This window comes from Nyctereutes procyonoides, unplaced genomic scaffold (genome assembly GCF_905146905.1).
Source record: "Nyctereutes procyonoides isolate TBG_1078 unplaced genomic scaffold, NYPRO_anot_genome, whole genome shotgun sequence".
NCBI classification, from domain to species: Eukaryota; Metazoa; Chordata; class Mammalia; order Carnivora; family Canidae; genus Nyctereutes; species Nyctereutes procyonoides.
The window spans coordinates 8130688-8152668 of record NW_026575117.1 but is presented as its reverse complement, the minus strand read 5'-3'; positions in this window follow the sequence as shown (position 1 = coordinate 8152668).

The window sequence follows — 21981 nt, the reverse complement described above, 5'->3', positions numbered from 1 at the left end:
ACCAGGAGCCCGACGTGGGATTCGATCCCGGGTCTCCATGATCGCGCCCTGAGCCAAAGGCAGGCGCCAAACCGCTGTGCCACCCAGGGATCCCTGTGTGTATATATATATTCAACATATTCAGCAGACAAAATAATGTAGTAAGGTTAGTATGTAACATAGATAGGCAACTGCTCTCAATAATTAGAAATTAAAAATTGTTTTAGAGTACTTGGATTTTTTGCAAAATTTAATATCTACTAGAATATAAAGCAATTGTAATAAATTTCAAAGCATCAAAATCCTACAGAGTTCCTTCTCTAACCATAATCTTACTTAAAATTGAAATAAATAGTTAATAAATAGTAAAAAGATAGCTATTAAGCCTTAAAAAAGAACTCTGGGAAATGAACTAGGGGTGGTGGAAGGGGAGGGGGGCGGTGGTGTGGGGTGACTGGGTGACGGGCACTGAGGTGGGCACTTGACAGGATGAGCACTGGGTGCTATTCTGTATGTTGACAAATTGAACACCAATAAAAAAATAAATTTATTTAATAAATATTTAATAATTTAAATAATTCTAGTAAATTTATTTAAAAAATAAAATGTATATATATATATATTTGGGATTTTAAAAAAGAATCTTTAAAAAATCCATAGAAAGTCAAAGATGAAATAATTTAAACAACACATTGAATAACATAGTTTATATTCACCCAAAGTAGAAATAAACATCTGCAAGTCCATACTGATATAAACAAATTATTGACTCAAAAAATATGACAGAAGAGACAAGTGTACTCTACAGAAGAACAATAAATGATATCAATGCCCCCCCATGAGGTGGTGCATAAGTCCCAACTCTATAAATGTGGATTGTACAGAGTGACAGTCCCCTGTAAAGCACAGTGTAAAATGAGGAAAAAGTAACTCTATGGTGGAGAAATCTGACAAATACTACTTTAAGCAGGTGATCAAGATAGACATCCTTAAGAAATGTCCCTTGCACATACTTTTGATAAGATGTGATGAAAATGGCACTTTCTTCTTTCAAAAATCCATAACCCTAGACTAACCATGAGAAAGACATCAGACAAATCCAAACTGAAGAATATTGTACAAAATATTGACTCATTTTCAAAACTATCAAAGTCATCTAAAACAAAGAAAATCTGACAAATTGTCATAACGTTGGGGAGCCTAAAGAAACATGACAGCTAAATGTAATGCGATATCCTGGATGGGATCCTGGAACAGACAAAATAATTGGTTAAAGCTAAGAAAATATGGATAAAGTATGGATTTGAGTTAGTTATATATCAGTGTTGGTTCATCAGTTTTGACAAATGTACCATGGTAACATTAGATGTCATAATAGGGGAAACTGTGTGAAAGATATATGGAAACTTTGAATTCTATGTACAATTCTTGCAACTTTTCTATAAATTGAAATCTAGTCTAAAATAAACATTTAAATTTTTTAAATCTGTAGCTTTGGAAATAAAAATAACAATTGTATTAAAAGCTCAGAAAATTCTTAGTGGAAATTAGATACTACTTGGAATAGAATAATTTGAAAATAACCACATTTCAAAGTTTGTGGGATTGAACTAAAGCAGTAATTAAAGTGCAAAGCCTCAAATGTTTATCCTAGAAAAGAAGACAGTCCAAAACTTAGTTAAATGTCCAACTTACAAAGTTAGAAAAAGATCAGCATAGTAAATCTTAGTAGAGTAGAAGAAGAAAATAATAAGGGTAAGAAAATTAATTATCAAAATAGAAAGCAATGATACGAGAAAGGATAAACACAGACAAAAGCTGATTCTTTGAAAAGACAAAGCTGGTAAGGTTGATCAGGATAAAAAGGAGAGGTTCAAACAGGCAATATTTGAAATGAAAAGAAGATGTAACTACAGATACAGCAGAGATTTTTTTTAAAGGTAAAGCATTATGAAAATTTTATGTGTACATGTCTTGAAACGTAAAGGAAATAGATTCTCTAAAAAATACAAATTACAAAAACTGATTCTAGATGACCACAAGGCACAAACTTGTTTTAGAGGTGGAGGATTCAAATGCTTAAGGAACACATAACTCTATTCCTACACCAAATCTTCCAAAGAATAGAAAGAGGGGGACTACTTACTACCAGCCAAGTTAATGAAACTCATATAATCTGCATAACAAACATATATAAGGACATCTTGAACAGGGAAATCAGAAAACATAGATGCGAAATACTGAGAAAAATGTTAGCAAACAGAATTGTTTATTGCATAAAACAAATACATAATGGCTAAGTTGAGTATATTCCAAGAATACAAGATTGGTTTAATCTTAGAAAACCTATTAATGTGAATTGCCACATGAACAAATCAAACAAAAAATTTATATAATTGCTTCAATATATATGGAAAGAACATGAAATAATGCTGAACATCCATCCTTTGTATTTAAAAATTCCTTAGTATCTTCCACTATCACCAATTTCATTCATCATTTTTCAGAAGTTCTGTCCAACATAATGAATCAAATTAAAAATAGAATTAACTGTTGGAAAAAAAAGAAATCCTATTACTTTCAGATGTTATATCCTATATAGAAATCCCAGAACAATCTGCAGACTCTTTAGACTTAGAAGAAAATTATGCAAGTTTTCTGTATATACCAGTTACAATTAGGAAATACAATGAGGAGATGTTATTTAGGGTATCAATTGAAAATATAAAACATTCATGACCAAAGATAACAAACGTATATGTAAAACCCTTATAAAAATGAATTGAATGACTTGAAATATCCAACTGAATTGAGGTATGCACTATGTCTGTGGTTAACAATACCTAATATTATAACTATGCCAATTCTCCATAAGTTTAATTGACTGATTTAACACTATTCTGACCAATATTCCAACAGAATATTTGTAGAATATTTTTTGTTTTTTAACAATTTAATTTAAAATCGTATTTTTTAATTTTAAAAAAAATCTATTTGAGAAAGAGAGAGAGAGAGAGAGAGAGAGAGAGAGAGAGAGAGAGAGAGGGAGAGGGAGAAAGAGAAGCAGACTCCCCACTGAGCAGGGAGCCCAACGTGGGGCTCGATCCCAGGGCCTTGAGATCATGAACTGAGCTGAAGGCAGACACTTATCTGACTGAGTCACCCAGGCACCCCCTCAAACAGAATGGTTCATAGAACTTGACAAATTGATCCTAAAGTCTTTAAGACAAATGTAATATTGCCCTTGGATGAATAACAACCAGTACTGAAAAACCAGCTATCCATGTGGGAAAGACTAAAGCAATACTTGCTTCACACTGAGCAAAAACTAAATTCCAAATGGGTTAAGAATTTCATTGGGAAAGACAATATTTGAAAATCTTTAGGAAAGAAAATATGGGTAAGTCTTTATGACTTTGGAAGGAGAGAACTTCCCATCACCTAACTTCTGTTGACTCATAAGCCTGGATCCTCAGCTACAACTTGAGCTCCAGAGCTGAGGGGCACCTGCCTGCTTGACATCTACATAGACTTCTGGAAGGCATCTCAACTTACCATGCCAGGTCCACTGTCTTTGATTAGGGCAACCTGAGAAGAAGTTCTACTTGAGGGAAACTCTTGAGATAAAACACAACAGAGCAATGAAGGACATGTGGGTAGGCAGAAGGAGTGGTTCAACATGACCCACAACAGTGGCCCAGCTGATCCCACCGGAAGGTTTGGAGCTGGATGGCCCTTCAGAGCTTTCCTGCCTCAAGGCAAGGAGGCTGGGCATTTATACCTGAGTTATTGTGTGACCTCCCATCACGTCCAGGGAGGTGAGCCTTGAATGCAGTGACTTCCTCCAGTAGAGGGTAATTCCAAGCAGTAGAGCTGAGAGCCGTGAGCCCCAAACACTCCCAGCGATGGTAGAATGATGGCTGCCTCAGTCTTAGGAAATGGGGCCACTCTTTCCTCCATTATTTCTCCTTCCTGTGATGTCATTCCTTCTCCTTCACTCCTGCCTTCTCAATGGCATCATTATACCCAGTTTATTGAGGGAAGAGTGGGACTCTGTCATTCACATTGTCTCCCACTAACTGGCAGAGAGCCAGGCACACTTTCTCTGACTAGTTATTGGATGGATGGCTTATTAAATGAAAACCTAGCTCATATGAAAGGAATTTAAGAAATATCCAATTCTTGGGGAAACTGATCTTTAACACACTTTCCAGAGTGAAGGATGAGGAACAGACGGTGTGCTTCCCTCTCCTTTGTCTTCTCACTGAGTGTATTTAAGTTTACCTCATCCCACCTTTGACAGCACCCTCACCCACCTGCTCCCCGCTAGTCTCCTCTGCCCTTGCCTTACTTCAGATGAGGGACTCTCCTTAACTGGGCATCCTGAAGGCAAGTTTCTCCCGCCTTCCATCTGTCTTCCATGCTGCCACAGATTCCCTTCCTGAAAGTTGACCTGGCCGTATCACTCCCTTGCAAAAAGTCGTTAGTGGTCAGTGTTTTAAGGTTATTCTAAAATGATGGATTCAACAGCCAGGGGCTAGGGATTAGAAGGGTCTGCGGCTCACTAGCAGGAAGAGACTTAGCAGCAAGCTCCTCTGCCTCTGCAGAACTCAGTTTGGCCATTTGTCTTGTGCTCAACAGTAGCTCCTCTTTTCTGTGGCCACAGTCTTTTCAAGACTTCTGACAGAGCCCAGGTCCTGGGGTGGAGTTCATGTCCTAGGTAAAAAACCAACCAGTGCATCCCATTCCCCCGAACACAGTGCTCCCTTCAGGATTTAGCATGTGATCAGGTAAGGGACCCAATGCCAACGTTGTCATTTGAGCTTTCGGGAGATTGGCTTATCCAACTATGTTTGATAACACGTTTTTGAGTTCATGGCAACAGGGTGAGGTAAGACATTAATTACTACCAGGAGCCTAAGAATTGGAGTCAGCCTGGAACTAACAGAGATCCTGGTGATCTTGTTTGGTCATTGAATTCAAGAGGTGCATGAGGCCTATCTATGGGCTTCTTCATTTATGCAAACCAATAATAATAAGTTCTCTTTCTGCCTGAACCATTTGCACTGAGTATTCTGTTACTTGCAATCTAAAGAGTCCTAGTTTTTAAATGTAAAACATGGTCTAAATGTTGCGATTACATAGTAAGCTCTATGCTCCCATGGTATCAGGAAAAGTCATTATATTGCTTTAATTTACCTTTTTAATCATAATCTCTTCTACTTTCGTCCCATGCACACATGCTTTAGCCACACAATTCTATACATTTCTCCCAAGCATATGATTCCATTTTGTCGGTATTTTCATGGTGTTCTTCATCTTCCCCTAAAACACCTTCCCTAGCTTACGCAGACCAAAAGCTAGTTACTCTCCAAGGCCAAGGTCAAATACTCCCTAGTGTGTGATAGTCAGAACCAACTCTTTGAGCTGCTGGAGTTGTGGTCATATCATTATAAATCCATAATGTGATACTTTTGGTGAGTTAAGGGATCCGTTTGCTATTCCATTAGACAGGGAGCCACTTGATGGTGAGACCCACCTCTGTTCATTTACATCTCCATTACAGAATGTTCCCTGACATTCAATAAATGTTAAGTGACTGAATTCACGAATGACCTCCGTAAGTGGAAAATAACCAGATGAATGCAAGAGTTTATGGCTGGCAAATTAGTCATAGCTCAGCAAATAAATGAAAGGGTATGGAGAACTTCCTTGACCCTGAATTTATCTTCTACAGACTTTACAGGGGCCTTTTCTGCTTAAGTGGACTTATTTTCAGTTTTACAAAGCAGCATGGCTCTGCTTGGTTCCTTTTCACATCAAAGTAACTGACCCAGATTTGACAACCTCAAAAAATACAAATTTCTCTCCACAATTTTACCAAGTGAAAAAAACATTCACTCGGCCTTTGACTATTGCTGTAACATGTATTCTGGGATTTTTAAGAGTGGTTTTCAGAGGAAACATGGAGATGGAGTGTCTCGTTCTCGCCAAGGCACCTGAGCATTTAGAGGTTTTCCTTCTGGTTTTGTGCAGCTTTTATTTTTTTCCCCTATGCTCATTCATCACCATGGATGCTATGCTTGGAGAGAAAGGGGTTTCGGTTGCAAAACTTGCTTCCTGTTAATTCTTCCATTCCCAAACATTTTGGAAACAGATGTAATGATTTCAATATAATAATAAAAGTAAAATAATTATATACAGACAGCCGAAGCCAAGTGAAAATGATTTTACAAAGTGAATTTCTATTTTCCTTTTTATAGAATGGGTATAGCAAACCTTGCCTCTCTGCTTGCATCCATTAGGTTAATTAAAAAATATTGGAGAAATCAATTGTATGGTAACTTTATGTAAACATGTAGATCACTGTGTTCTAATTCCACTGTAGTCCCACTCATTATTTCATGTATTTTAAGAATACTGCTCTCTGAATGTAACAACTATATATTAAAAGAATGTTATGTGACCGAAAAACAGAAATTTGTTCTACACTACAAACACCAGCAGCATTAAATATCTGCACTTTATTCAATACGACCCAGAAGTGTATCTAGGAAATAGATTGTAAAATTATATTCACTGGTTTAATAGTTTTGTGAGAGAACGGACTGGTTGTTGGTCATTTTTATTTTATATACAGCATGAAGGTCACAGTAAGCAGTAAATAAACACCGATCAGATTGATGAACAAGTGAGATAAGAAATGGTGTGAAGGAACACAAAATTTGGGAGGAAACTGAGCTTTGATAAAAATGTCCATAAATCTTGGAGGGACCAGGAATGACAGACCAACACTGGTTAGAGCACACTCCCAAGAGTGTGTTTTGCTCCAGCTATAAATGGTTCCATGTATATAGTTGCGGAGAAACTGATTTTAAAGTCCTAAAGGTATTAAAAATAATAAACAATACCAAACAAAAATTAACAACAACAACAAAAAGGGAAGTCTTCAGGTCTATAATGGTTTCTCATAAAGCACATCTCCTGTGCCAGCTGATTTTTTTTAGTTGTGTCTGTGTATGGCTGAATGAGAGCATAAATAGTAACACCTAAGGCTCTCAGAAAATTCCATGCTTTGGCAAGCAAGTGTGAAAAGTGGGGATCGCTAAACTGGTGGCAACTATGTTTGGTAACACAAAAAATAAAAAATAAAAGGAGATGGGGAGATAGGAAGATACATCCGTGAAACTGCTTCATCTGATGACATTTCTTGGAAGACCACAAGAACCCCACGCTGGACTCAAGTGCATCGATTGTGCGTCCTAAACCTTGCCAGAGTTATCTAATTAGGTAACTATTATAATGTCGCTCTCAATTCTGGTTAGAAAGAAATCAAATCTCATTCTTGAACTTCCCGGCGGGGATATTTTTCAGTTGTATCAGGGCCAAGGATTGAAACTGGAGAACAAACTAAGGTAAAAACCAAACCATCAAATTTAGCTCTAGAGTTTAGAAACCAGCTCAGAATAGAACTTGTCTATTTTTACCAAAAGAAATGTGCCTGGGAACATACACCTGTTTGCATGCTAACAACCTTGAATTTTACAAACACCAGATGAGACTTTTTGGAAAAGGACACATTTTTTTTCCCCCAACATTTTTCAAGTGCGTGGGCCACTTATTAGGGCAAATTATTTCTCCTTTCTCCCAAACAACATTAGAAGATAAACACAAGGTCCAATTGATTCCTCCTACTTGGATGATGAGTTGAAAATTATTTAGTTTGACTCTGAAAGGTCACCTTACACTGACACCTTTATATCTACTTGTACCAACATCTAGAAATTTGTTTTGGTTTTAAAAACTCCTCTGGCAGCCAAGTCGGACCCCATTACACAAGCAGGACTGCTTGTGTGAAGACAGACACCTGGTGGCCTATGTGTGGAACTGCAGCCCAGGAAATAATTTTTTTTCTTTTCATTTTTTCTTTTTCCTTTCTTTCTTTCTTTTTTTTTTTTTTGATGTCTCCCCGCACCCCTTCCCCTCCTTGTCTTCTGAGTACAGACGCTTGTTGACGGTGGACAAACTGCAGCTGTAGGAAAGTGAGTCTCAAGTTCAAGTCAAGAGAGTTCCAGCACAGTTACATCAACGCCACGAGAGCTCCAGGTCACAAGTTCTCTAAATTATTTAGAAAGCTGACCAATGTAGCATACTAACCATTTTTTTTTAAGCTACTAAAATCTCTTAACGAAGAAGCTGAACAGGAGGCCTCCGTGTGTGAGAGTCAGGTTTAATCTCCACCTAGAAACGTCTGGATTTCCTCTGTCAGAATAATGAGCTTCTGTTTTCTTTGGGGAAGAAAGAAGTGTCGATTCCTTTGGCACCACAAAAACAATCATTTTGAGCTTCTCACCATGGCCTTGCCCCTGAACCGACCCCTTTGCTGTCTAACTGCCCTCTCCAAAGTGGCCTCTGCAAGACAAAACTATGTCCCTGAAAGAAAGGGGAAGCAAAAATCCCCTTTCTTGTTGCTGCTGGTGCCTAGCTTTGTTCTTTCATTTCTAAGTTTGGAGAGAAGCTTTGGAAAGCCGATAGGGAGTAGTTCCCCAGCTTCCTTAGGGTCTACTCGGTATCAGAAAATGGAATCCAATCATTATAATCTTCACAGCAGTCAATAAGGAGGAAAGATGTGTCAGAAGGACACAGTGTGTCTTCCAGTCCCATCAAAATGGCTGATAAAGGGACCTGCTACAGAGCTGGTGATTTCTTGATCCCCCTTCCAGCTACCACCTAAGTAGGCAGGGTCAGTCTAATGGGCTGACTCCCTGACATGTAATCCCAGGCACTGCTGCACCTGAAATGACAGGATATTGTGGTACGGATGGGATGGCCTTTGCCTAACTTTATTTGGGCCTTTGCTGTGTGCCAGGCACTGTCTCAAGTCATGTCACATCCCCTCCCCCTGTCGGTGCTCTGACCTGGTCCTCAGATAGACACATGGCATCCGAGTCTTGGCAGATGAAGGGCTGAGGCATCTGTGCTTGATCCTCACCCAGGTATGCCCTCCTCTTTGTAACTTACGCGTGTGCACGCACCCACACGCCATAATGTGAAAATTGAGGCCTTCTTTGATGTTCGGGATCTGGCTGGTCAGTACTTTTATTGACTACCACAAGAACAACAGGAAAAAGGCATACATTTTCTTTTGTTGCAAGAGAAAACATATTCATTTAGGTTGAATAAAGCACGCACGTAACATTCCCCTTTGCCCATCCTCACTCACAGAGGCGAGAAGTTTTGACAAGCATTAAGGAGATGCCTGAAGGGGAGCTTTCCTGTAGCCACTGCAAGAATTATCTTGTCCCAAGAGTCATTTAAATTTCGGGTACACAATCCTCTTTCTGAAATCCTTTTGAGCAAATGTGCTTCAGGATTCATAATTTTTCAGATGGTAAATATGTATTACAGCCCATATATTAAATAGTGTGTAAGACTCCCATCAGGGACTGCAGTAGGAACCTATAATTAGCACATGAGTAGCTCTGTCTTGGAATGTATAATGGACACATTAAGAGGGATAAAGACTAAGGTTCAGATCAAGTGTGATCACTAAATAACTCTAACATACATGAGAAAATTTGCTTATTGGACTTTTAAGAATTTTTAATTGTAATTTTGTGGTCCTGTATGTGATGAAAGAGCCGATTACATACATGTAGTCCTGTCCAGAAGGCTCCTGTATTGCCCTAGAATCAAGAGAAGCAAATGCGACAGTAAGAAGAAAATCTCTTATCAAGTAATTCATTTCCTTTGTTCATCAGAAATCAATGCACTCATCATAAAGCCATGAAACGTTTACAAGTAACCATAGGACGGGTGTCTGGGTGGCTCAGTTGGTTAAGTGTCCAACTCTCTATCTCAGCTCAGGTCTTAATCTCAGTTACATTAATCTCTGAGTTTGAACCCCATGCTGGGCTCCATGCTGGGTGTGGAGCCTACTTAAAAAAAAAAAAAAAGAAAAAGTAGACATAGAAGAAAATCTTCACGATCTGAGTTTAGACAAAGTGTTAAAAATAACATCAAAAGCACAATTCATAAAAGGAAAAATTGGTCTTTATCAAAAGTAAACACTTTGCCAAATCACTGTCAAGAAAATAAAAAAGATAATCCATAGACCAGGAGAAAATATTTTCAAATCACATATCCAACAGAAGGCTTGTATCCAGAATATATAAAGAACTCTTTAAACTCAGCAATAAGGAATCAAACAACTCAGTTAAAAATGGGAAAGAAACCTAAACAGACGTATCACCAAAGAAGATATTAAGATGGCAAAGAAGCCCCTGAAAAAAGATGTTCAACACCAGGAACCATTAAGGTGACACAAATTTAAACCACGGTAAGATTCTACTACACATTTATTAGTATGTCAAAAAAAATATTGACAATATCAATTGTTGGTGAGTGGTGGTTTACAAATTTATAGATTCATAAATCTATAAATAGGTTAAAATTCATATGACTGAACACCAAAAAAGGAAAGTCAGTATCATTATCCAATTTTTAAAAAAAGACCCAACATAGAGTATAACACCCAGGGCTCATCCCATCAAGTGCCCCCCTCAGTTATACTATATGTTGGCCAATCGAACTCCAGTAAAAAAATATACAAAAAAAAAAAAAAAAAAGAAAGAAAGAAAGAAAGAAAAGAAAAGAAAAAAGAAAAAAAAATCCAAAGACAAATAAATAAATAAATAAAAATAAAAATTAAAAAAAAAGACCCTAATAAACACCAATGCACTCACATTTGACCTTTGTGAAACCAGTTTGTGTCAATCTCACCCTTACTTAACTAATGACACCCTCCTTCAGCCAAGGCTGCCTACAAGATCGGGAGGCAGGAGGTATGTATGAGGCACTGCTGGTACAAAGATGAGTCAGGCAGAGGCTCTGACACTCAGAGCTCAAAACCTGGGCAAAGGAATGAGACAGAGAGGCAAAAAAAAAAAAAAAAAAAAAAAAGATGTCACTGACTTGCACCACACAGATCCAAGGTCATGATCACCGGGAGCCGTAAGCATAAAGAAGGTTTTCTCAATTTGATCAAGAAGGAATAATTGTTTGTGTTTACTGTTCTGTTTAGTTCTGGGTTTTTTTTTTTTTTAACCAAGTATGTTTTCTCATAATTTTGAACACTTCCCCTTGTTTTGACCAAAAAATTACTGAGTGGAGAAAATCCCATTTATTGCTAGGAATGGGGTCTGCTAGATAGAAGGCTTATTGAAACATGGACTATGTCTAATTCCACTGGTATAGTCTGTTCACTAGAACTCTCACACAAAGATGTCTCATCAATCGTGAAATATTTATTAAATAAAGGATGAAAGATGACGTCAGTACGACACTGTAATCATTACAAATCTTTACGCTATTCTTTATTTAGCTAGCGTATTCAGCAGCATAGCTTTGCTCATTGCCATTTGGAGATGAAAGGTGTATTTTCACTAGTAGGTGCACAGCCCATCCTCATGCCGTTGGGAGACACTTCTAAGGGGAAAGTCCCAAAAAGTGAGTCAGAATGATTAGTCATGTTCTATGGCATTGGTCTTTGAAACCAAAGACCATTGCATACCCTCTAAATATCTACAGGAAATAAATACCAGTAGTGTGAATGTAGATCCTTTTAGAAGACCACTAATCCTGCTATGATAAGTGACTGGGCACTTATTCAAGTGGTGTGTTTGCACTGCCATGGCAACAGACAATGTTGGTGTATTCCAGTGTTCTAAATCCAGAGCCCTAATCTGGATATAAATACGCTGAATGTTATGAATCCAGTTTCCTAAACTAAGCCCTACCTCAGTGTCTCCATCTGTGAGCGAAAGGTCACTCACCACAGTTTGCTGTGCATTCATGACAATTAAAATCCTTGCTTATGAGAAGTCGTGTTTTTCTTCCCATCCAAGCAGAAGTGAAGTTCAAAGTCAGAGCTCTGTCAGGGTTCAGCTTCTGTGATCAGTCAGGCCATTCCTGTTTAGAAGAGAGTTTTCTAAAGTAAGTGCTAAGTATTTTAGGCAAAGAAACCCAGCTGTGAAAATACTGTTAACATTTGTACAGTTGTTTTATATGTGGATTTATTTTTACGTGTGCTTATTTCAGTGCACGTCTTTGGAGAGAAGTTTCTCTTCCCTGCCCTCCTTCCCCGTACCTTCCTCTTGCTGCCCCTCGTGGGTCTTTTGAGAAATGACAGTTCTCTCTAATTCTTACGGGTCACAAGTGTTCTGCATCACAGCACACCCTTGACCAATTAGCATTAATAAGTGATGCCTGGAGAAAGAGCCCTGGAGAAAAAGCAGTAGGCTTGCTTTTGCCAAATTGGAGTTGACCCAACTAGCAAAAATTTCCAGTGTACTTTCATATTCTCCTGCTTCACGTGTGTTCCTGCTGCCTAAACATACATTTTTTTTTTCTAAACATACATTTTTGACATGGGGTCTTGGACACCCCATGAGGTACATGGCCTTGTACACTTTGCTCCAGGAGATATGCAGACTTTATTTACAAATAAATTCCTTCTCAACTGTCTGCTATGTGTGGGCATCATGGGGAATAGTAAGACATCATCTCTGCCTCCTACGATCTTAAGATGTTTTTGCAGAGATACAGGAAACTTTGAACCAACTCTTCATTACTTATTGAGCAGCTCCTGCCTGTAAGGCACAGGGCTAGGTACAGATAGCAGAACCGACAGGATTTCGACAAGTAGAAAACCAATCAGGACAGAGCCGGCAGGCTCAGCAGCAGAAGGAAAAGCTCAGAAACAGAAAAGCCAGTGGCCAACTAGAAATTCCCGAGGAGTGAAGCAAAAGTAAAAAGAGCATCAATTCAAATTCTCTTTCTCTGACACACGCTGCTCTGTTGCCTCATACACACAACTAGCAGGTACACCCTGCAGGGTTGGTGGAGGTGTGGGGGGCACCGTGTGGCACCGCCTGGTACAAGGCAGGCAGACAGCAGACCAGAGTTACAGCGTGTCACTTTGCCTTGGGCAGACAATTTATGAAGGAGAGCTAGAGAATAAGTTTGCAGAGGCAGTTTGGAGCGTTGAATAAAAGGCTTTCAGGGAAAAAAATTTTAAAAATAAAAATAAAAATAAAAATAAAAAAATAAAGCCTTTAAGGGCCTAGCTCTGGAGGATGAGTGTTATTCTGTGGACAGTAGTGAGGAGTCAGGAGATGGATGGTTGGGGAACAAAAGAGTGACATGATAGGGACCTCTTTTTAGAACAATGAAGAGCAGAGGAGGAGCAGGGGGGAAAAAAAGAGCAAACAGCCTGGAGTTGCTGCAGTCATCCTGCCAAATGAACAGAAATCAAGAGGTACACTTCAGGGCTGTCAGAATGTTTTTATTATACTTGAAATACATTCAAAGTTGGATCAAGGCGCTTTCAGGTAGGATATAAATCGATGCGATTTTCCATCCTGCAGCAATTCCAAGTTGTTTCAAATATTTAGGCAAGCACTATGTGTTTGGTGACAAAGCATAAATGTGACGTGGCCTCTTCCACTGGTACCCACACATTCGTATGAACAAAGAGCGAGTCCCAGGGTGTCACCGATGCCAGACCTGCCAGCAGCACCTGCCAGCGGCCCTCTGCCCGCAAAAGACCATGCCATTTTCAGAAAGGTGCACACAGGTCTGAGTGCCAAAAAAACAGCCGTAAGAGTTTTAGAACCAAGTCACCTCGAAGTCTTTCAGGTGTTTATTCTGACATTTGGAAAACAACCTAAACAGTGGAAACAGAGGATATTGTTCTCAAAAGGCGTGTGCTAAAGAAATGTGCAGCCATTGACGTGTTTTCACTCTGCTTGAAATACATTCAAAGTTATATCAAGAAGCTTTAAGATCATTTGATGACATGAGTACATGCTCGTGATATTAAGTGAAGTAAGCAAGTAAAAATTGCTCATTTTGATATCGTTTTTGTTAAAAAATTGAACTTATATACGGTTGGTGTATATAAATAAGGAATGAAAAGAACACACATTAAATTTTCAACAGTAGTTGTCTGTGGCTGAAAAACGGTTTTATTTTATTTTTTAAAGATTTTTACATTTATTAATGAGAGGCACAGAGAGAAAGAGAGAGAGACACACAGGCAGAGGGAGAAGTGGCTCCATGCAGGACTGGATCCCAGGACTCCAGGATCATGCCCTGAGCTGGAGGCAGGCACCAAACCGCTGAGCCATCCAGGGATCCCCTGCAAAAACAGTTTTAACGGAGAGATTACAAACTGACAGCCAAGAACGAATGTGACTTGCAGCAATCTCTTGCTGGCCAGACCGCCCCTCTATACCTTCCCACTCTGTTCTCTTAGGACCCACCCGCTTCATCTCTGTAGGTCGCCCGCCTAAGCAGGGCAGGTAGTCCTGAGTGGTTTTCATTCACCAGAGCCTTTCCTACATGAGCAGGATTGACTTTTTATTATTAGAAAAAGCAAAAGTGAAAATAATCAGCAGCTTGCACATGACAATTAGAAAACATAATTTCTTTAAAGAATTTTTTTTACATACATTTTTAGCAGAGATGTAGCTCCTCCTACCACCCTTACACAGAGTACAAGAAACAACAGTGCACTTTTCATATCCTCTCAGGAGCGCCTTCAGGTGACAGGTATGGGTGTGACCAGCCCCACCTCAGACCTTGTCCCCAAAGATCTTGAACGTTCAGATCTTAGCACATATTTGAGAACCAGGGTTAAAGATTTACATATGCACGCTGGTCAGTTATTATTTTAAAGTGGGAAAGTGATGTAATTACTATTCAATAAATATAATCTGGAGAATATATAGAGTCTCTCAAAATACAAATTCAAAACAAAACAGATTTTGGTAGCGGCATATCGACTATCATTTATTTAATCCAAGCTCCTCATTTTACAAGTGGCTGAAAAAAATAAAGGAATCAAGCAAGACTTGGTTAATGAAATGCCAGATAGAGACCAGGAAGGCCAGGCCACATCCACCTGTTCACATGCACATTTGACCCTCTCTGCAACCTGCTGGGCAGGGTCGCTTTTGCTGTTGCACCTGTTCAAATCCTACATTCATTGGTGGGAGTGTGCAGAGGCTGTGGTGTGGACTCTGAAATGATGGAGACATCGGTGACCGCCTGGTCCAATGTCTGCATTTTATGACTAAGGATCCAAGGGTCCATGCAATTTGACAACCTGCTCAAAGTCACCAGCTTCCAGAACTAAAACTTCTGCCCCTTTGCTCTATGCCCAGTGTTCTTTCAGCACATCATGCTCCCTTCCAGTATGAACTGAAATATAAATAAATGAAATAACTAGACTTCTGATTCAATTAAAGTAGGATGATATTAAGGAAATATTTATTTTTATTTATTTATTTTTTTAAGGAGATATTTATTAATAAAACCAAGAAAAGATAGCATTATAAACACTTAAAATTGGTGAATTTTATTGTATAAAATTATACCTCAATAAAGTTGACTTAAATATAGTTAATTTTTATACCATTTTAATGAAGTGGTTTATATTTCATTTCTTCCCTTGTGTCTATCTATCTATCTTTGTAACATCTACCTGTATATCTATATCTATCTTATCTCTGTCAAGAGACACCTGAAATGCTATTCATACATTGTTAATGATGGTTATTTTGGGGTGTTTCATCTTTGTACTTTTCAACATTTCTTGAGCTCTTATAATTAACTTTTTTTTAGATTTTACTTATTTATTAGAGAGAGAGAGAGAGCACAAATGGGCAAATGGGGAGGAGAGTGAGAAGTCAGCTCTCCACTGAGCCCAACATGTGTCTCGATCCCAGAGCCCTGGGATCATGACCTGAGCTGAAAGGCAGATGCTTAACTGACTGAGCCACCCAGGAACCCCCGCATTTATTATTTTTACAGAGCATCGATGATATTATTTTCCAAAACAAAACAAACATTGAATGAGTGGCACAAGGCTCAAAGGCATGTCTGAAATACTAGTCATAGTTTATCTCTTGATATTGCTCTCAAAAAAATAAAATAAAATAAAAACTGAAGTAAACATTAAATCTACTAAAAATTCCTAGGGTTTTCCTGTGGCTTTACATAAAGTCCTTCACTGGAGAGTTTGGTGAAGTTTTTAAAGACTTATGAATGAGGGCCATACAGAAATCTTTATTCTTAATAATTAATCAGTTGGATTGTTTGTTCTAAAAGACTACAATTCAGGTAAATAGAAGGATTGGGGAAAGGATACACATGTATTTGTCTCTTTTGAGTGCAAAGGAAAATGTGTCCTTCAGAAGGTAATTTTGAGCTCTATGTCATAAGTCACCAGAGCAAGCTTGTAGCCACAGAAAAGGTGGGTATTGGGCCCAGAGTTTTGCCTTTAACAAAGGCAACTGGACACGTTGTTGAAAGTTTTAGATGGAAATGTGACCCAATTAAAGGACATTTTACAAAGCACATTCGGTGGCACCTGGCTGGCTCAATCAGTTAAGTATCTGACTCAGTTTCCCCTCAGGCCAAGATCACAGGGTCATGAGATGGAGCCCCATGTCAGTCAGCTCTGCATGGATCACCTGCTTGAGATTCTCTCTCTCTCTCCCTCTGCCCCTCCCCTTTCCCACTTGCACACACACTCTCTAAAATAATAATAATAATAAATAGAAAACACAGACTGAAGTTGTAGAATGGATTTAAATATGAAGATACTGAAGCAAAGAAGATTTTACCAAGTCAAGGTCTGAACGATGTGTGTGTGGGACATGTTTCCTGCCTTCCAGGCGCTGGCAAATCCTGAGGAGAAGAGAATGACAGTGAAACAGAAGGGGCCATTACGTGATGAATTTGATGGAATATGAAAGCAGTCTTGGTGGGAAAAAGATCCATGAAGGATGAAATACTTGAGGGAGACATCATGGAAGCAATCAGATGTAGTTTGCACCTTGACACGAATAGAATTGAGATGCATAGATTTGTATTCTGTAATTCTAAGAAAAAGGAAGAGCCCTAGGCAAACATTATGGAAAAATAAATATGGCACTGTCACTCTCAGATAGAGAGGGAAAAAAAGTTTAGTTGATGTTATTTTAAGAGAAGTACGCTAATATAATGGGTAGTATTAGCTTGACAAAGATACCTGCATACTAATTCCAGAACCTGTGGATGCTACCTGACATAGCAAAAGGGATCTTACAGACATGATTAACACTGGGGACCTGGAAAGAGAAGATTGCCCTAGATTATCCAAGAAGATCCAACATAATCACAGGAGTCCTTACAGTTGGGGAGGGTTTGAAGTCCAGCACACATCTCACTCCTTAACATAATGAATTTGTAGCTTCTAGCCTATAAAGATGTCCCCTAATAACTCTTCTCTTTTGTGTATGCACATGCCTTTGAATTCTAGGCCAGACTCATGATTGGCTTTGACCAATAGAATGTTACAGAAATAATATCTGGGGACTTCTGGGTCCCAGTCTTAACCTGACTGTCTGTGTCCATTTCCTGCATTGTAGAATCTAGCTTGTATGCTATGACGAAGCACAGTAGCCCTTGTAGAGACCCATGTGTAGGAGAACTGAGCCCTTTGACCCATTGGCCCAGCTAAACTTCCATGCAACCAGAACCACCAGCCAACCCGGTGAATGACGTCTCAGGCATCCTAGCAGGATGGCATATTATGCAATAAAAGTTACCCAAGACAGGATTATTTTTAAAAGGTTCCTTTGTTTGCTTTTTTTTAATCTAATATTTTTTCCACGAGCATATATTCACTCAATTTGTAAGTAAACTTGTAAGCACTCTGAGGCAAGGACCTTGTCATGTTTACATTAGTATTCCCAGAGTTAGCCCATGCTTGGCACATAAAAGTCACTAAGACTATTAAAAGAATGAGTGAATGAGTCTTTGACCTAAAATCAGAAAGAAAAAATAAATAGGGTGCTAAAAAAGTATTAAAATAAATCAAGTACTCAGTTAAACTTGGAATCGGAATTTTCACTTGGGGATTTTGTCCAAACCAAACCCTAAATGTTGCCATTTAAACCAAGTAATGAATACCACCTAATCTCAATTCTAGTGTGCACTTGCGATATGTCCCCATCCCCAAGGCAACTCATTTCTCAGGTCATGCTGTCTATTCATGTGTGTTCCCTTTAGCAGCTCTGACTACATTCAACACAGTATGTCACAGGGAGATGCTCAAAGGGTTATGCTGTTCACCAGGGGGAAAAATGGCTTGTCTTAAGACATTTTTTTTTGGAAATAAAATGCTCTGATTCCTTGGGATTAGTATCCATGCAGAGGTTTCAAACAGGAACCTCAGAAGTTTGTAATTATTGTACGTTATTTCCTCAATGTAAAATCTTGAGCTCATAAGGAAAAAAAGAGGTCTACCACTGGGGTTGGCGTGTCAACGAAGTCCATTGTGAACCCCTGAGTATAATATAAACCTTCCCTGAACACATAAAATTCTTGGCTTCCAAGGAGAGTCTCGTAGAAAGAGCACCGCATTTGTTTCCAACGCATTAATGCTATTCAGAACTCCAAGTCCCAGATCAGTTTTAAAATACTGATTCCAAAGAAAGTTGACATGGTTCACATTTTTTAAATTAAAGAACAATTTTTTCCTCTTTGTAGAGTTGACACGAGTATTCCAGGGCTGTCTTATTAGCAGTGAATAATTCTAGTGCATAAATAGTTGGCTTTACAACAACAACTCTTCAGATCGGAGTGGAAATCCAAAAACTTGAAACATCTGAACTGCCCATCTGAACTGAGAAGCCAAACTACTCAGATGCAGAGAACAACATTTATCTGACACCTGAGAAAAATATCAGGTTGGTGGCTCAGACTCTAAGAATAAACGTGACTGGGGTGAGGCTCATGACTCTGGCTAATTCTCCCAATGGAAGGGCAGCGGTCAGGTCTCTGGAGTCAGAACCCTTGGCGACAATTCCAGCTCTGCCCCTTGCCCCATGTCTGGAGGACAAGCACTGACATGGGATCAGCACACGGCCTATTGGGTGCGCACAAGGAGTTGGGCAAAAAAATCCCAAGAAACAAAGAGAACAAGTTTGGTTTTGGGTTTCTCTGTTCCCTTGTTCACGTAGCCCCTCAGAGTGATCACCTAAGAACCTACTACCACATGCGTTCTGCGTGACAAAATGAGTTTGAGACCTTTAGCTCTTTGCAAAGAGGGGAAATATTTTACCATCTCTGTGTCCTCTGACCCCCTCACAGGTACCCCTCAGCACTCAGAGTTGATGATAAAACAAGAGTTATAAGCAGAAGGAAGTCCCATGCCCTAGATTCCCAAGGATACGACCCTAAAAGACACTCCAAATACAGAGACAAATAGGAAAAGCAGTAGCTGTGGCATGATTGTGCTTCTTTACCAGCATTGTGTGATGAGGATGGAAAGACAGTAATGAGCAGATAAGTGGGATGTGAAACTGTGTTGCCTCTAAGAAGCCAGTGGGTGATGAAAATGATGCAACTGTAGAGCCACACGTACTATTCAGTGTTTCCTTGACTATTATAATAATATATTTTATCCCCAGCCTTCAGTGTCCCCTTTGTGGAGTGAAAGAGTTAAACTGCTTTGCTGTTAAATGCTGTCCAAACTAACCAAGGATTCTAAGGAAGGGACTTTTCATTTGATTTCCCCAGAAATGGACCCCAAGATAAGAATTTGCACATAAGGTGTTTATTTGGAAGGTGATCCCAGGAACTGTGGTCTGGTAGTGGAGAAGTGAGACAGGGAAGTGAATTAAGTCCAGAATGTGTGTGCTATCAAGAAAATTACCTCCAGGAGCAGTTTGAGATAAATGCCACCGGGAATCTCAGAAACAGTAAACAACAGTGGTTTTCAAACTTTTTAACCATGGTACAGCATTACTGTTTTAGCAATTATTGAGGACCCCAAGGAGTTTTTGTTTACATGGGTTACAGCTAAAAATACTTTTTAGGGCAGCCCAGGTGGCTCAGTGGTTTAGTGCTGCCTTCAACCCAGGGTGTGATCCTGGAGACCCAGGATCGAGTCCCACATCGGGCTCCCTGTGTGGAGCCTGCTTCTCTCTCTGCCTCTCTCTCTGTGTGTGTGTGTGTGTGTGTGTATGTCATGAATAAATAAATAAAATCTTAAAAAAATACTTTTTATATTCAAAAATAAAACCAAGAAAAATTTAAATATTTATCTGTTAATTTAAGAAGAGTAAACCTGTTACGTGTTAACCAAATGGCAAATGTTTTATGAAAAGTCACTATATTTTCCAATGCAAAAACATGATATGAGACAGATGATTTTATATTACATAAGTTTTACAAATCTCTTCGATATCTGGTATAACAGACAACAAGCGGATTCTCATGTGTGCTTCTGCATTTAATCTGTTGCTGTGTGTTTTGATTGAAGTACTTCTGCCCTAAACCAGATTTGTCATTGGGAAGGATATTTTAATTATGGATATAACTATGTATATTCTCAGATAATTATGTATATTATTTTTTGATATTACACAAAATCTTTTTTTTTTTTTTTTTGGATTTTATTTACTTATTCATGAGAGACCTAGAGAGAGAGAGAGGCAGAGACACAGGCAGAGGGAGAAGCAGGCTCCATGCAGGGAGCCTGATGGGGGACTTGATCTGAGGACCCTGGGATCATGACCTGAGTCAAAGGCAGATGCTCAACCACTGAGCCACCCAGGTGCCCCTGCACTAAATCTTGACAGTTGATAATTTCTCAAAGGTTAGTTTCAGCGAGAAATTTTAAATCACATCCGTGAACTTTTTGTACTCAATTTCATTAAAATCCATTTTTGAATTTTGCACTTTGAATAAATCTTTTACTCACATTTGATTTTGATCATGTGTTGGTCAAGAAAATTAGTGGTTCATTGAGTTAGGCAGTCATTCTAAATGCTAACGTATTTCATTATAGGACTTCAGAAATTCATACCCACTCTTATCTCCATTTGTATCATTAGAAAAGCAGTTAAGCATTGGGAAGTCATCAAGCTCACAGCGGTGGATATAAGTTTTCAAAAATTCTAATTTTCTCTTGAAACCTCAGATTTTATTATTGGCAACAAACACTGTCAGTGGCTTCTTTGAAGTGACAGCCTATTTCATTCAGTTTTGAAAAATGTCTGCCAAGTATCCAAGTCTGAAAAGTATAGTTTCTTCTTTCAACTCAATCACACAAGTAACTTTTCTTTGAAAGAACCACCACACTTCAGCACAATCGCTGCATATACAGTTTTCATACAGTTATCACACAGAATATTAAAAGGATTTATACTTAAGGGTCAGAATATAATAAAAAATGTAATTATTATTTATTTTTGGTACTGCTTCACCCAGGACGTTTTATATATTTTGTTAAAAGATCTATTTATTTACTTTTAGAAAGAGAGAGAGAGTCAGAACTTGAGTGGGGGGAGAGCCAGAGGGAGAAAATCTCCAGCAGACACCCAGCTAAGCATGGAGCCCAATGGGGGGCTCACTCTCATGACCCTAAGATCATGATCTGAGCAGAACCAAGAGTAGGACACTTAACTGACTGAACCACCCAGGCACCCCCAGGACATTTTAAGTGAAACTGACCTTTTTTCCCTCATCGGAACAAGATGATGAAGACCACAGTGACTGCTAGTGTAACTAGAACAACTAGTATAACAGGTGTGACAGCCTGATTCATGTTAAGACAAATTTCCCACCATTGTTCTTACACTAAGTGCAAATAGCAGCACAGTGAAAAAGGTAAACAATGCTCCTAAAGGATTATGACAATGGCCTCTTGAGTCAATTTGCATAAGAATCCTCTCATCCAAGGGGTGAACCGGCTGGAAATCCTAGAGTGAGGGCTGCCCTAGATGGGCACATGGATTCCCCAACAGGACTTGCCCACTATGCGCACAGATGGGATAGGCTTCAGCCACCAAAGGAAGCCCTCAGGAAAAGACAGGCACATCCCGGAAGCTGGAAGTGAGGAGGAGGAGAGACCAAGGGGAGATAGAAGGGTAATAAGGGAGTCTG